Source organism: Primulina eburnea, chromosome 18 (genome assembly GCF_022965805.1).
Source record: "Primulina eburnea isolate SZY01 chromosome 18, ASM2296580v1, whole genome shotgun sequence".
NCBI classification, from domain to species: domain Eukaryota; kingdom Viridiplantae; phylum Streptophyta; class Magnoliopsida; order Lamiales; family Gesneriaceae; genus Primulina; species Primulina eburnea.
In genome coordinates this window covers 3,450,335-3,462,695 of record NC_133118.1, presented here as the reverse complement: position 1 = coordinate 3,462,695, position 12,361 = coordinate 3,450,335, and positions in this window count along the sequence as shown.

Genomic DNA, 12,361 nt, shown 5'->3' with positions numbered 1-12,361 from the left:
ACCTTTTGTGTATGCAAGGTTTTGCAAACACTGCTGTCTTTTATCAGGAGATAAATTTCCTTTGTTCTCCTGTTTCTGATATCTAACAATAGTTAGATAAACTTGTGTATATTCCAAAATATTGGAATAGTTCTTGTAAGTTATTCTTCTCGAACTAAAGTTCGGATTCATAATTTTTTCGAAATTCTCCTTCTCATACATTTAGTTACCAGTAATAAAAATTTTCGTGTTTGAAATAAATTAACCTGGCTCTGATACCATTTTCGGGAGCGCGATGATCAATTAAAATCAATTAAACTTAAATATAGACTAAGGGTATTTTTGGTATTTTTAAAGAAAATTTCTCTCTCCATGTACTAAAACCAAAACTCTTTTTCAAAATGTACTGATACCTAATTAACCCTTATTTATTCATATAGACTAGGTATGCCCTTGGGAGTACTGACATTATTGGATATATCATCATTAATCTTAATGATATTTTGTTCTAATTTAATTCAATGATATTTTATTCTAATTTATTTTCTTGATTTAAAATTGATGGCAATTCATTTTCTAAATAAAATGTATTACCATTTATATTTTAATTCCTTTAAATAGTGGTAAAAAAATTCTTTTAAATGATGGTCATAATTTTCTCTTAATGCTGTAGCAATTCACGAGTGTATATAAAACTTAGTGCATATATTTTATTCAAATATCCAAGCCAAATTCTCAATTCTTAATTCTAGTAGTTCATATTCTACTGTTGTTGTGACATAATACAATATTGTTCAAAGAATTAAGCCTTGTTCCGAACTGTAGAATTCGTGAACAAGACATGATCGTTGTATTTTGAGGAGTGTTTGACCATTGGCCATGTTGCATCAAGGTATTATCATTGAGAAAGACGAAAATACTCTTTAATCTAGTGTTTTGGCACGCCTCGATCGATATAATATTGTTTGGTGAACTTCTTACTTTGACGATTCGACTCTGGTATCATCCTTATCAGATTTCCAACAATCTAAAGAGTATTTTGCTTTGTTCTGATATGAAGTCATGAAATATCCAGCCATTGTTTCGGCCACGTGATCTCCCACAGACGTCTCTCGCATCGAAACATTCTCTTGTGAAAACATTAAACTTGTGCTTGAAATAGCAAAGGTTTTCTTTGTTCTAACTACTGAAAAATCATATACCTAATCTCAAATATTTCAAAGTGTAGGGATGTTTAGCTAAGGTTTTGTTAGCAGAACCAAAAATACGAAAAATTGGTTCAAAGACTTGTTATTGCATCTTTGTTGGTTTTTCTTGTAATAGTGTTGCTTATTGTTTTCTTATTATTAGAAGTGATTTCATGGATGTTAATACTATTATTGAATCTAAAAATGCTGACTTCTTTGAGAAGATTTTCCCTTTAAAATCTAAAATAGTCAGACCTCCTTCTGAATATACTATTGAGGTTAAACAAGCAGAAGATTTAGAAACTGAACATAGAAGGAGTAAGAGGCCTAGAAAAGAAAAGAACTTTGGAGATGATTTTATCTTCCACTTGGTGCTAAACCGATAGGTTGTAAATGGATTTTCAAGAAAAAAATTAAAACCAAATGACACAATAGAGAAGTTTAAAGCTTGACTTGTAGCTGAGGTATATAAACAAAATAAGACACTTATGCTCCAGTTGTTAGAATTACTGTTATTCGAGTTCTTATTGCATTAGCATCAATTTATAAATTACACATTCATCAAATGGAAGTAAAAACTGCACTTTTGAATGGCAACTTAGATGAAGAAATACAGATGCTTCAACCTGAAGGTTTCATCGTGTCTGATAATGAGCCCAAAGTGTGTAAACTCGTTAAATCATTAAATGATCTTAAACAAGCACCTAAACAGCAATTTCATAATATGCTTTTACTCATATTGATATTGAAAGGAATATATTATTCCGGAAATCTATTTTGTCCTTAATTACGATTTTGCACTTCTAGACAATAATTGATATATTTGTTTCCTTAGCCATAATGTTTTATATAAGTAAAAACTCATCTATAAGATATATGGTATCGTGTTTAAAATTAGAGTTTGATTTTTATTAAACTCTAAGTTTCCTTATACACAGGTGAAAAAAAGATCTTTGGAGATCGAGCAAAAAGATATGCTGAATATATAGTGGAGATCAATCAGAGAGAAAGACACAGATGCAGAGAATAGAACATACGACTGCAGAGACTCAAGGTTTGGGAGTATTGAATTCAAGCGTGAGGATTGGTTAAGGAACCGGAAGGACTGCTTCAACCACTTGAGCGTGTTCAATCCAGTAGTGCCATCATCCTAGAACAACACTGACGCAGAGTGTTTGTTTGAAGGGTGTTCTTTGGTTTTGTGATTAAACAACACGATTGATTTATTTATGCATCTAGAATTTACTTTTAAGTTTTGGTGCATCTAAATCCCTAGGCATGTCAAGGAATTTGGTTTAGTTTATCTCACTAGTATTGATTTTGTGTAAACGATCTATCTAATTTACTAGTGAATTTTTTGCCATGAGGCATCGCACAAGTATTAGTACTTGTGCATAATTTACATCTGGTGTTCAGTTATTTATGTTATATTTGTGTGTTACAAATTAATTTTCTGCTGCCGTGTTGTGTTCCGTGTTGTCAACACCGGACGCAACACTAACTACTGATATACACAAATAGATTGAATTCCTGTACAACAATTTCTTACAAGTGGTATCAGAGCCGATACTTGATACACTAAGTGACTGATTCTGTTATTTTACTGTTCGTACAGGAAGAATATATTCAAAAACCTGATGGATCCACTTGCTTCAAGCACAGCTTTTAGACCACCAGTCTTGGACGGTTCAAACTATGCCCTTTGGAAAGTTAAAATGAGGATGTACATCAAATCCATCGAAGAAAGGGCATGGCAACATGTCTTAGACGGTTGGTCCCCACCACGGATAGTTGATGCTGACGGTGACAGCAGAAGTAAACCAGAAAGTACTTGGTCAAATGATGAAGTCCAAACCTCGAACTTCAACTCAAAAGCGCTCAACGCTATATTTACTTCTGTTGACATCAACATGTTCAGTCTGATAACTAACTGCATTTCTGCCAAGGAAGCTTGGGATATTCTTCAGAAGCATTGCGAAGGGTCAGAAAGTGTTCGCAGAACCAAACTTAGAATGCTAACCTCAAAGTTTGAAAACTTAAGGATGGAGGAAAACGAGACTATTATAGAATATTGAAAGTTCTGTTTCCACAGTGTATGTGTGAGTGAGTAGAGAGTGAATGTTGTGTGTTTCAGAATATAGGTGTTGTACGTAGGTGTTGTAACACTCACGACAACATGCAGCGGAAGTTATAAATTTAACACACCTAAACGTAGTTGGAATAACGATAATAATAAGAGAGACGAGATATAAATTATGCACAAGTATAAAATACTTGTGCGGTGCCTCAGGGCAAAATAATTCACTAGAAAACTTGTAAGTTTACAAAAACCAATACTAGTGAAAGAATAAAACAACTCCCTTATTAAGGCGAGTAACAAATTGCATCCTAAACCTCTAACAAACCGTATAACCAATATACAAGGGATGCATCAACCGAGAAAGAAAAAAGTCTTCAAAAATCAACACACTAATCAACACAATGATTAGGTGTTGGCGTCATAGGATGTAAGCACTTCTCGGCAACAACAGTATGAGCTAGCTTCGATCTCCAAACTTGTTTCGAACACCTTTGGCTCTCTAATAATCCTCACTCTCACGCCGCACACGTTTTGTTGCTTGGAGTCATATTTAACCTAGCCAAAAGAGCAATTTCATTAGGAAACAAACTCTTTAAAAATAAGGATAATATCTTAAAGATATTGTGAGATCATATCATTATAATATCATATCCAAAACTAGAAAGGCAAAATATCAACAATAATCATGGAAAGTATTTCAAGGAATAAAAATTCCTTTCAATCTCCCCCTTTTTGCCTTTCTGGACAAAACACCCCACAAGTGAGTAATTTGGCTGAACTCCCCCTGAATGGATAACTCGGTGACTCCCCCTGAACAATTACCCAGTGTTGTATGTTAGATGTTGCAACATTCAAGTCATAACACCGAAATAGTTCATTAATCAGGAGGAACAAATCAGAAAAATAAAAAGACAACTAAAAGGCAAGAAGTACAAGAACCATCCAGAGAGAGAAAAAAAACATAAAAACTCAAACCATAAAAACTCAAAATCTCATTCATCATGACTGCCATCATCATCTTGGGCTCCACTGGTTTCAGCAGCATCTTCTCCCCTTTTTTGTCCAGAATGGAGGCTAGTAGCAAGAAGAAGCTCATAGTCTGCAATTTGATTTTCATAATAGTCAATAGTCTTCTTGGCATGAGCAATCTGTTGACGACCATAGTCAATTTGAGCTCGAAGGTAGGAGACAACTAATGTAACATAACCAGGAGGAGGTGCAGGAGGTAGACCAGCCGCGAGAGACTCATAGGTATCAGCAGGGTCAGGCTGGGGCGCCGATGTTGTGTGTCCAGTGTGGCCAACATCTGGAGCAACACTGGAACTTACCCAAGGCAGATCAATCTGTCTATTGCCTTTAAAATACACAGGAGAAATCTTCAAGAAATCTTTAACCGGGCAGAGATCTTCATCAATATCCCGAATGAAGCCTTGAGACTCCAGGATTACATAGATCAGTGAAGGATATGACAGCTTTGTCTTCTTGAAATCCCCTTCAGCATACAGTAATGCTGTCCTGAACACCAACTTGCCAAAATTGAAGTGCCTTCCAGTGCCAATATTAAATAGTACCATGGCTTGAAATCTGGTCACTGTGGTGGAATTAGTTGAAGGGGTCCAATTCCAAATGGCGGTCTTATGTAGGACAGAGTAGAGAGAAGTGAGATTAGCAGCACTCAGCTTCTTGGGATAGTCAGGGAAAACGGCGATCACGCCTCCTGTGAGTACAGAGGTGACATAATGTATGTCCAGCTCCTCGTCAGCTTCCTCAACATCGGGAGTGTCATAGAAGGCATTGATCACTGACGGAGAGAAATTGTAAATGCTATCACGCACAAACACCCTTCCAAACTTCACTGAGTCCTCAACTCCAACACTCTTCAGGAGATTACAATAAAATTCCAACACCACACGGCGGCAGTATGGGACAGCAGTAGTAACCGTGGATAGCAACCTTCTGTTCTTGAGGAACTCAATCAGGTTGTATCGCCCATACGCATTCACATCAATATTTTTCTCTTCTATCAGTTCTCTCTGAATAAATAGAGGCCACAACGCCAAGGCATCCTCGGAATAAAATTTGGGGGAAAAGGACTTACTTAAGTCATAGTCAGTAGAGTCGATGTTGTGCTCGATGTTGGCAACATCCTCCTCAACATCGGTACCAGTAGCAGCATTATCATCAGCAGACTCGCTATCTTCAGAACAAGAATCTTCAGAGTCATCATCACCTTGCTCCTCTGATTCAAAGTCAGACACGGACGAGGAAGAGGAACCAGCAGAGGCTCCAGGTTGATTTTCCTCAAATTCCCTCATCATTTCTGAATCAGATTCATTCTCATTAAGGGTTTGTTTCTTGGCAGCTTTTTGTTCCTTGAGGTGAGCAAGAAATTCCGCCAAAGATTGCTCATCTTCTTCAGCCTTCTCTGAGGTTCCTTCACCGGCAGGACTTTGGGGATTTTGAGTGGAGGTTTGTTTTCCAGTATCAGAGGTGGAACTTGATACCTTTGCTGCAGCAGTTGGTCTGGGACAAGCCACCAACTCAAAATCAGCATCATCGGAGTCGTCTCCCGATGAGAAATCGGTGTCCAGAAGATTAGAAGTTGTAGATGCCCGTGGTTTCTTGGTTGGAACAAAGTCAGGGTCGAACCCTGCTTGTCTCTTTGACATTCTGCGCATGGGGGCAGGGGGAAATACTCTGTTCAGGGCTTCGAAATCTGGTGGATTCTCAACGTTAATTTCGTTCCCGGGTTCACCAGGGACGATCATTTCCAATGGAATTGGTTCATCTGCCACACCCACGATTTCCATCCCCGCAACATCGGTTTCGGCTGTGGGTGTTGTGTCAGGTGATTCATCACCCATACTTGCAGCCATTTCACTCCTGATATCTTGAGGATCGAACCCAGCCATCTGCAAAAAAAAAAAACGAAGGAAAGAGGCAGAAGTATTTCGAAGAACTCTGAAAGAATGGCGAAGAGCAGAGAAATTTTGCGCAGACAAATGACGAATTAAAGTGTGCGAAATGTTCAAATGTGAGGACACAAACCAAACAGTATAATTGATCCTAATTCAGCCCTAATTATTTAAGCAAGGTTTTCCAACGGTAACATTTTGATGAGCCGTAACAATGGCAGCTTTCCAACTCTGTTTTTACTCACTCCCAACGGTAACTTACTGAAACGGTGTAATCATTATCTCAAGAAACCAGTTAGAGTAAAACGCCACATCGAATTAACCCCACAGTTAGTTAGAAATCAAGAAAATTCAAAATTAAGTCGGTTAGGTTATTTTTCGAATTTCATGAATCGAAAACTGGTACCCCACTGGACATGATTAATTCCCAAAACAGCAGTATGAACGACCTAAGTTTATGCCTAAAATATGATCGAAAATGAAATGCACACACATGTGATCAAACTGTGATCAGACTGTACACAGGTGTTGGCAACACCTCTTGGCAACACTCACAAGTTGGACTCAACCTTTCTTGAACATTTTTATTCAGACATGGTAGCTCCCACTCTAGAAGAACGGTCTTCATGGGACTCCTCTAGGTAGCTTTTTCCATCTGTATTTTGACTTAGAAGTGGTAGCTCTCACTCTAGAAGAACGGTCTTCATAGGACTCCTCTAGGTAGCTTTTTCCATTTTCTCCTTAAACAATTTTTGCTTCTTTTCTGTTTTTCACCTTATTGCTCAAAAATTTTCGAAGTCATTATCCGCATGGGACAAGATCATGTAGAACATGAACACCTTCATAGTTTTATGACTTAGTTTGAGCACACTCCATACTTCAGGGAATTTTGACAGAAAGGTTGATTCACAACTGAGAGTCTACCATTTAGTATCCTTCACCTGTACAGTCTTCACACAAAACAGGATGAATGTGATATGTCTACCATCCTAAAAATAAAATGCACATGCATGCTGAGTGTTGTCCACCGGTGTTGTAACACCGTGGACAACATCCGTGAGTGATCATTGTGCACACAAGCTGAGAGACTTCCTAAGATTGGAAAATCTCTCAAAGTCCAATGGTTTTGTAAAAATATCAGCCAGTTGGTTCTCAGTTCTAATAAATTCCATTCGAATTATACCCTTCTCAACCAAATCTCGAATAAAATGATGTCTAATGTCGATGTGTTTCGTTCGAGAGTGTTGTACTGGGTTTTTTGAAATATCAATTGCACTTGAGTTGTCACAGTATACAATTAAGGTATCACTGTTGAATCCATAGTCTTTAATCATTTGATTCATCCACAAAAGTTGTGAACAACAACTAGCAGCTGCAACATACTCAGATTCAGCAGTGGACAAGGATACACAATTTTGCTTTTTACTATACCATGACACCAAATTGTTACCAAGATAAAAACATCCACCAGTTGTACTTTTCCTATCATCTAGGTTTCCTGCCCAATCAGCATCACTAAAACCTACTAAATTGGTGTTTTTTTCTTTGGTGTACCACAAGCCTAAGTCAACTGTTCCAGATATATATCGCAAAATTCTTTTAACAGCTTTTAAATGAGTGACTTTAGGATCAGCCTGGTACCTGGCACACAAACATACACTAAACATAATGTCGGGACGACTAGCACTCAAGTAAAGGAGACTGCCTATGATGCTGCGATACTGGGTGTTGTCAACACCGGTGGCAACATCGTCTTTGGACAATTTTTCAGTCGACCCCATTGGAGTTTTCAAGTGTTTAGTGTTTTCGGCAGCAAATTTCTTTATCACATTCTTGGCATACTTAGATTGACATAGAAAGATACCATCATGCATTTGTTTAATTTGTAAGCCAAGAAAGAAACTCAATTCTCCTACCATGCTCATTTCAAATGTGGTAGACATGCATTTAACAAAATCATCAACATGCTTTTGAGAAGAAGCACCAAAGATGATGTCATCCACATAAATTTGACACACAAGAATATCATGCTTTGACTTTTGAATGAAAAGGGTTTTATCAACCTCACCTCGTTTGAAGCCTAAGTCAAGAAGATATTCAGTAAGCCTACCATACCATGCCCGTGGAGCTTGTTTCAGTCCATAAACAGCCTTCTTCAACTTGTAGACATGGTCAGGGTGTTGTAGATCTGTGAATCCTTTAGGTTGGCTTACATACGCTTCCTCATTCAAAATGCCATTCAAAAATGCACATTTCATATCCATTTGGTATAGCTTTATATCCATGTGACAAGCAATGGCTAGTAAAAGTCGCACTGATTCAATTCGAGCAACAGGGGCAAATGTTTCATCAAAATCAATCCCTTCAACTTGAGTATACCCCTGAGCTACTAACCTAGCTTTATTTCTCACAACAATTCCAGATTCATCGGTTTTGTTTTTAAAAATCCATTTGGTTCCAATAACATTCACATTATCGGGTCTAGGAACTAAATCCCACACATCATTTCTAACAAATTGTTCAAGTTCCTCATGCATGGCATTGACCCAGAATTCATCTTTTAAGGCCTCATAAACATTTTTGGGTTCAATTAGAGAAACAAAACAAGTATGGCTTACCTGAGAGTATACGGAAGTCATGCATACTAGTCCCATCATTTTCCGATAGTCTACCTTCTCCTTTCTTCTAGTTTGCATTCCTCCAAAAGTTTCTCCAATGATCTGAGATGATGGATGATTTTCTGAATCTTGCTGGGAATGTCAATCCCTTCATCGGTTACACCATCATCATTTTCAGTATTCTCTTCTGGTTCATCATTTGATTCTGCCAATGCAGGTGTTGTCTCAGGTGTTGCAACACCGGGTCCAACATCTGTGTTAGGCAGTGTCTCACTTGTATTCAGGAGCCCATCAACATCATCCTCAATTGTTTTTCCTGTTAGATCTACAAGATCGTCAAACACAACGTTAATCGATTCCATGGTCGTTCTTGTTCTCAGATTATACATGCGATATGCACGACTATTGGACGAATAACCAAGAAATAAACATTTGTCACTTTTAGAGTCAAATTTTGCAAGATGGTCTCGGTCATTCAAAACATAACATACACACCCAAAGACATGAAAATACTTGAGATTCGGCCTCTTTCCCATGATGATTTCATAGGATGTCATAGTAGAACCACTCCTTAAGCACACACGATTTGAAATATGACATGCTGTGTTCAAGGCCTCGGCCCAAAATCTCTTTGAAATATTCTTAGAACTTAACATGACCCTAGCCATTTCTTGCAGTGTCCTATTCTTTCTTTCGGCTATTCCATTTTGTTGAGGAGTCTTAGGGGCTGAAAATTCATGAGTTATCCCCTTCTTTTCACAGAATGATATAAAATGTGAGTTCTCAAATTCTTTACCATGGTCAGTCCTTATCTTACAAACCCTCAGATTATGTAGATTAGTAATCTTAGCATGTAATTTCTTGAAAACATCAAATGTATCGGATTTTTCTCTAAGAAATCTTATCCAAGTAAAGCGAGAGAAATCATCCACACAAACACATGAATACTTCTTACCTCCAAGACTTTCCACTTCCATTGGACCCATAAGATCCATGTGCAAGAGTTCAAGACACCGTGTTATCCCAAAGTGTTGCAACACTTGATGGGGAACACGTGTTTGCTAACCTTTTTTACATGCACCACAAACATACGGAATTCCAGAGGATAAATTAGGCATACCTCTCACAGCATCGTACTTACCAAGATTCTTTAATGTCTTGAAGTTTGCATGTCCCAATTTTTGATGCCACAAGTTTAGTTCGCTCACCTTTGAATGATTGCTCACTACGTCTTCTCCAAGTTGATAGCAATTATCAGCAGACCTAGTACCTGTCAAAATGCGAGTATTAGAATTATCAAACACTTCACAATTGTCTTTATCAAACTTAACAAGAAAACCGTCGTCACAAAGTTGACTTATGCTTATTAAGTTTGAGTTAAGTCCTTCGACATAGAGCACATTGTGTAGATTAGGCAGTCCATCAACATTCAAGGTTCCTTTGCCAGCAATTCTTCCTTTAGCACCACCACCATACGTCACATGACCACTCCTTAGTTCAACAAAGTCAATCAAATGGTCTTTAGAACCTGTCATGTGGCACGAGCAGCCACTGTCAAAGTACCATATTCCTGCAATGTTAGTCTTTAATGAAGTATAAATAACAGAACATTTAATATTGGCCTTGGGTACCCAAACCTTTTTTACCGGTGGCTTCCTGTTGGCAGTGTTGCGCCGAGTGTTGTACAACACCTGTGGCAACACCTGTTTAGATTCCCATCTTTTGTAATCATCTCTAAGTTTAAAACAGTAGGGTTTGATGTGACCAGGTCTAAAACAGTAGTGACAGATGAAGTGACGTTTCCTAGACTTGGACTTCTTGGTAGACAATTGCCTCTTCGATGGAGCACCTTTACCAGTGTGTGGAACATTCGAAGTTTCAGCCTTTTCCTTGACAAAGACAGTTGGCGTTCTTTCAGTATTGGATGATTCTCCAATTTCAAACAAGCTATTCGAATAACCAAGTCCAGCTTTGTCATTCTTTCCATTCATCAGAAGTGAATCAAGTTTAGATGTACTTGAATTAAGCTTGGCAAAAATTTGAGATGATTTTTCAAGCTCCTCCTTGACTTTGCATAGCTCCAGATCTTTCTTGCTCAAGATTACTTCAAGTCGAGATACTTGAGACTTCAACTCAGTGTTCTCTTTGGATAGAATTGCATTCACTTTATTTCGTTTGATCCAGTCTTCGTACAGCTCTTCATACATTGTCTGCACACTTTCCAGAGTGATCTCATCATCATCTACTTCCTGATTTTCAGACTGACTTGATTCATTAAGGGTTGTAGAATTGAGACATAAGGAATTTGAAGAGATGTTGCGACCAGGTATTGCAACACCTGTGGCAACACCCAATGGGTTGATTTGCATTAAGCGTTTCTCCTTGATCACAGCGGACAACGAGAGATGTTTTTCAGATTCATTTGATTCTTGGTGTAACGCCCCGAAAATTTTAAGGTCCACGCAAACCACGTGCATGCAATTATTAAATTCTCTTGCATTTTAATTATTTGTTTTAATTGCATGAATTAATTATGTTGTGCATATTTGCATGTTTAAATTATATTTTTCTACATGGTTGCATTAAAAATGTATTTTTAAAAGGTTATTCAAGTGACGATCGAGGAACGGGGACCGATGGCTGAAAAATAGAAAAGGTTTTTTATAAAATGATTATTTTTAATTATTTAAAATATGGCCGATGCTTTTACGTATTTTTGAAAATTAAGGGTTTTTAAGGTGATTTTATACGCCGGGGCGTAAATTTTATCCGTGTTGGTTTTTTCAACTAAAATACGAGCTTTTTGACAACCCGGCTAATAAATTCACATATTTAGTAAAAGAAAACTTTGTTAATATTTTAATTATGTCCTAATTAGACTATTGGGCCTAATTAGAAGGCTTAATGGGCCTAAAGCCTAGTTAGTGGTTAATTAGAGTATATAATGTATTAAAAATCCCAAAACCCTACACTTTGCAAATAAGAAAATCGGCCACTCAATTTATTATTCTGAAAACTCTCCCCACACTCTCACAAACACACGAAACAACACAAAAAAATCAGAGAAGGCTTCAAGGGATTTTTCGAAAGGTTCTAGTGTGGGCAAGCCAAAGTTGTCCTCCGTTCTTCGTCGTCAAAGGATATTCGAGCGTAATCTACGCAAAGGCACGCCATAATTCTCCTTTTACTCATCCATCACACCATAGTATTTATTTAATTGTGTTTTGCATGAAAAACAAATTGCACATCATGAAATTTTCGTAACTATGCATGTGTGTGGGGTGAACTCTTGTTTCTTGGTTCAAAAATCATGTTTGATTTGTGTTAAAGGGCTGCCATGGTTAGGGAATGGATTAAGGGTGTTTTACACAAAGTTTAGGGTCCTAGAAACACACCTAATAAGCTGCAAACTTGAATAATAAAAGCTGGAAAAAAAATACGTAGGCAGCAACTAGAGTAAGAACCGTGAGGGTGTGTTGTGATGCAAGGGGGTTGAGAGCTTTGCATGGGGCTTGGGGCTTGGACCAGGATCGAGCTAAGACAATGGGTGAGGCAGGAGCAGGGTCCAAGCCATGCTAGGAT